Genomic DNA, 6,000 nt, shown 5'->3' with positions numbered 1-6,000 from the left:
CTTTAACACGAATACTGTTAGATCTGCTTACAGTGGAACCCTTATTATATTCTCACAGTATTTGATTAAAACGAGATGCGGAGGGCAGATTGGCGTATTGCAAGGGAGAGATGCTGAACTGATCTCAAGTCAGCAGTAAACAAAAGGCAGATGGAAGAAGCAGTAATGATTGCAGACTGCCAATAGCTGTCTCTTCCTTTTAATTGCAATTGATCAAAAAGCAAAACGTAGCAATTGATCCAAAATCAATAACGTAAGGTTTAGTTTGAAACTCAAACCCATGCACAGGTCCAAAGGTCTAAGACCAATTTTCACTAGTAAAAATAATTCTGTTTTACATTTATCTATTAATGCAAATAAAAATTTGAATTGCAATTATAACGTTAAATTGTTAGAAGCACAGCTGAGTGAAAAATTGCTTATCTGAAGAGCATCCTATTGAAATAGTGAAGCATCCTAAATATATCAAGTATATTATCTGATAATATTTTATATATCTTTATACTGATCATAGATTGTCCAACAATGGAATGTCCATTTTAAAGGAACCAGATGAGAGTATTGACGAACACCCACTGTGAGGCAAAATCCATGTATGACCACACCCTGATGTCAGACTGCAACTTTTCCCTGCTATTTTTCCCTGCTCTCTTACACTCAGCACTGCAGTTATTATGTAACACACCGCCAGAGAGTGACTCTCTAACACATATCTCATATGTGACTTTCATCATTCAACTCTTGCACCCTTCACTGTTCACAGTCAGCCAACTGTTCTGCCATCATCTCATCAAATTCACATCCCTAAATCAAGCACTGCAGCCGACTGTAACAGATTTGGGTTGATCATTGTGTCTGTGAGAGATGATCAGAATGATGGTGTGAACTGCTTAAGTCACTAATTAATTATATTGAACATTTGGAGTTATTTGGAGAATTAAACATTTGCTACGGCCAATATACAGACTATTTTTCCCTAAGAATTGCAACTTCAACAAATACATCTTTTTTTTTTTTTTTTTTTTTTTAATAAAATAATTTGATTATATAATATTATTTTTTAAGAACTGCACGTATTATCCCAAACTTTGTCGCTTTAGTATTCAACGGCAATAGCTGATCTGCTACGCCATCTGTTGGTAAGTTACAGCAGTTACAAAATAGATAAACGATGTTACTTTCCATATAAACCATACGCATGCTATTTTCCCTTTTCGAAACAAAACAAAACAAACCTCTTTTTAGGATGGCAGAAACGCCAGACAATGTCAAGGATCTAAATACAATAGGTTGGTGGGTGTTGCAAAGCTATCAGGTGCAGTAGTAAACAGGAATGAGCCATAAATGTGAGTTAGTTTTGAGATCAAACCAAGCTCTGCTATTACTGTGCCCTAGAGGTCTTAACCCCTTATGGATAAAATCAGGTTAGGTGTGGAGGACAGATAATGGAATATTATTCTAGTCCAACCCAGTCATTTACCTGCCTGGATTCATTCAAATCAATTATAATTAAAACTAAAGAACTGAATGATTCAATTAACACTAGCTAATGCAAACAGGTTCTGTTCAAGCCAGTTTAGACTGGTGAACACTGAGGCTGTTTTTTATCATGGTATCTGTCTTTTATCAGTTGCATGCCTCTGAGAGAATGAGGAACTGCCAATCAGTAGGCGACAAATAGGATGCGATATAAGGTCAAAAGTTTACATACACCATGAAGAATCTGCAAAATGCTATTTTGCCAAAAAAAACGGTACTGACCTGAACATAAACAAAAAAAAAAAAAAAAAAAAAAAAAAAAAAAAAAATAAACATGCATTAGGAGCCGGGGAGTCACCCCCTTGTGGACTGTGTATGTTGGTTTCTCCCTCTTGTGCCCATATTTGGTTCTTCCTGCTCTCGTTGGGTCCTGATTAGTTAACTCATTTCACCTGTTTGTGTATCATTATTAGCTTTATTAGCCCTTTATTAGCTGTTTGAGTTTAATGCTTTGTGTCCAGTCTTGTCTATGTGCATGTGTTTTGCTGCCTTCCTGTGACTTAATTGTGTATTATATTAAAGACTTTTGGATTTCACTTTTATCCTTGTGTGACTACGTGTGCTACAGGCATCTCGTGTTCGAATCCTGACTCGAGGACCTTTTCTGATCCCGCCCCCTATCTTTCTCCCTCATGAACAACTGTCACTAAAAAGACACACACAGCTGTGGATCATTCAGGTAACAACACAGTAATAAGAATCAAGTGCATGTAAACTTTTGAAAAGGGTCATTTTTATAAATTCAGCTGTTATTTTCTGTTGTGGACTACATGTCTAAATACTAAATGTCTTTTATGTGAAATATCTGATTCAGGTCAGTTTAAAAAAAAAAAAAAAAAAAAAAACACATTTTGTATGTTCCCTCTAATTTTGGTAAAATAATTAACATTTTGCAGATTTTGCAAGGTGTATGTAAACTTTTGACCTGAACTGTTTGTGATATTTAGGAACACTGAAACACTGAGATTATTCGAGCGTATGGGTTCTGCTTGGATTTACAACAGTACCACACTGTGGTCAGCCTAGTACAGATTTAAAGGAGAAGTCTACTTCCAAAACAAAGATTCACATATAATGTACTCACCCCCTTGTCATCCAAGATGTTCATATCTTTCTTTCTTCAGTCGTAAAGAAATTATGTTTTTTGAGGAAAACATTTCTTCAGTTTTCTCCATATAATGGACTGGTATGGTGCCCCGATTTTGAACTTCCAAAAGGCAGTTTAAATGCAGCTTCAAACGATCCCAAATGCGGTTGTAAAAGATCCCAGCAGAGGAAGAAGGGTATTATCTAGCGAAACGAACACTTATTTTCATTTAAAAAAATACAATTTAAATACTTTTTAATCTCAAAAGCTCGTCTTGCCTTTCTCTCCCTGAATATGTCGAAAAACTCCAATCATATTTTCTCCCTCAACTTCAAAAATCATTTCAAAATCATCCTACATCGCTGCAGAAGTTCCGACTCAGTCTTTGCAAAGTGAACATGCAAAGAAGATCAAACACCCTTAACAAAAAAGGTAAAAGAGCGATATAGGACGATTTTGAAGTTGAGGGAGAACATGAGATGGGAGTTTTTCGACATACCCTAACTCTCATGAACCGGAACAAAAACAAGATGACCGTTTGGCATTAAAAAGTATATAAATTGTATTATTTTTATTAAAATAACGCTACATAAGACCCTTCTTTCTTGGCTGGGATTGTTTACAACCACATTTGGGATTGTTTGAAGCTGCATTTAAACTGCATTTTGGAAGTTCAAAATAGGGCACCATATCAGTCCATTATATGAAAAAAAATCCTGAAATGTTTTCCTCAGAAAACAATTTCTTTATGACTGAAGAAAGACACAAACATCTTGGATGACAAGGGGGTGAATAAAATATTTGTAAATTGTTGCTCTGGAAGTGGAGTTTTCCTTTAATGGACAAAAAAAAATCTTCTTGCAATTTTATCATTATGCTTATAGTTTGTACTTTCCCTTCAATATTAGCATAGTGAAAATCAAATCATTTTATTTTATTTTATTCAGTGCAGATGATTGTATTTCACATAACTAGATAATACTTAGCATATGTGCATTCACTGTAATGACAGAGGAAGATGAGCTCCTCCAGCTGAATCTGCTTCAAGGTTTTTTCCTTCCACTACCTAAACATCTTGTGGAGTTTTTTTCCTTGCCACAGTTGACTTTGGTTTGCTCTTTGGCTTTAAGGCTTTAAACATCAATTTATGAATACCTTATGAATGAATGCATTAAAAGAAAGTGCATGGCTTGTGAAAAGTGTTATACAAATAAAACGACTTAAGTTTGAAAAGAACAGTCACATGAATGAATAAACATAATCTGAACACTGTAATGACATTTTATCGATATATAAAGACCAAATATGAGGAGACCAATGTTAATGTTCATCTGTGATGCAATGCATATTAATTGAATTTAATGAACTAGAATGATTTCCTTACAAAAATAAAAAATGGAATTAAATAAAATATTATTATTCTTTAAAAAACTATAAATACAGATAAAATATCAAGAAATAATCACAGACACAAACATTTCGTGGTTCTGAATATCAGCATGATGGTGAATTTCCCCGTGTTTAGAAATGTCAACTGTTGCCATCAAATCTATAAACATTTCCATGAATTGATTAACAGAGTTAACAGAGTTGAACAGATGCAAGGCATGTGGTAAATTTAATATATAAAGTGCCTCTCCCTGACTCCGATGAAGATATTGCTCTTCTGAATAGACATGGAACTGAATCATGAAGATCCAGATTTATGTAAAACATGTTTAGGTCAACAAAGAATCTCAGTATTGACTACAGATCAATGTCTGGTGATTGCAGCCTTATAGTCAGTTTTTATGTGTGTTCTAACTAGAAAATTTCACATCACAGTCAATTCAGTTACATGTATTTCTATTTCGTTTCACAATATTGTCACAGAATAACAGCCTAAGATGTTTATTATGGTGCCGTGGTAACTGATTTAAAGAAATGTAATAAAGTTATTTTCTTTTTGTGTTGTATTTTAGTTAAATGATATATAATCACTCATTTCCAAATGTCTTAAACTGTTACTGTAATACAACAAAACTTTGAAAAAGCTTTGGAATAAAATGAAAGATGATTTGGCAAAACTAAGATGGAAGTTTGTACAAAGGAGATAATAGTTTCACATTTTTGAAATGGAGATCTTCCCATCTCGACAGCGATTTTAAATACTTTGTTGTGTGTTTCTGACAGCAGTGTTTTCAAATTAAGTCTAGTTCTAAATGAAGTCCAGGCTTCACTGTGTCAGTGATCTGCAGACTTTATGATCTAAGATGACTTGGGTAAAGAAAACCTCAGGCATTATGGTTAATATTGCATCTATTAGTGAGTGTATCAGAGTGCACTGAGGATTTCACTTTCATTTAACTGCACAGTAACCGGTCCTGAAGAAAAGACAGAATATACATCTGTAATGGCTTTAATGCCCAGCAGATGACAGTAGAGTTATTAAACAAAGACGGCGAGGATTCACTGTCAGGCCTAATAACCCTTTCTGAACTGACAGACCTCAAAATGTCTTAATTTAACACAAAAATGAGTTTCCTTGTGCCACTGCCAATATTCCATTTATACTTGATTGAAAAATAAATAAATCAGAGTGTCTATGATGACATCTCTCCCTACTTCCCCTCATTTATTCCATTTTGATTTTATCCTAGTTTTCACTTGGTTTCTCTTGCCAGATGCTGACTAGTTTAATCATTCTGATCAGTTTAAGAAGAAAAACAGTTCATTTTCATAATTTACAGAGGATCAGTGTTGGTTAATTCTACACAGATTGTTTGCTCTGGTAAATGTGACTCATTTGTAGACTGACATCAACATGTGTTCATTCAGTTTTCCCAAAATAACACAATAAAAAAGTTATTAAGGCGTATTAGCAGGTCGTTTCCTAACGCTGAGGAAAAAAAAAGGGAAATGACAAAATCAACCTACCTCACGCTCCCCTACTAAGCCTAAATAAACTGCAAGGATCTCCCTGCACTGCATATTTACGAGCTGGGCTCCCCAACGGCCAAGGCATTTCCCTGGAAACAGAAGGGGGTATGGGAAATACCATTTAGTAGGCTGCAGGAGAAAAGAGGACCCCACACCAACACTGCTTTTCATAAGTATGTGTACACACATACACCAACTGCCAATGCTACACACTATCCTGCTGAAGTACACACACTTGTATACACATAGAAACTCACAGCTGTAAGGAAACCGCAAAGACGTCACAGACGGCTATTTTTATGTGCACGGACTGATGCATAAAGACATTTTTAGGAGTGACACCTCACCTCCTAAATGTTATAGTGTGTGGTTCGCTCACCAGGAGCACCAACCTGGCCAAATGAATTATTTCTTCCATTCAAAGAATACTTGAATGCAAGCATGGCGTCACTGGC

This window comes from Labeo rohita, chromosome 1, assembly GCF_022985175.1.
Source record: "Labeo rohita strain BAU-BD-2019 chromosome 1, IGBB_LRoh.1.0, whole genome shotgun sequence".
Classification (NCBI taxonomy): domain Eukaryota; kingdom Metazoa; phylum Chordata; class Actinopteri; order Cypriniformes; family Cyprinidae; genus Labeo; species Labeo rohita.
Note: the sequence above shows the minus strand (reverse complement) of the source record.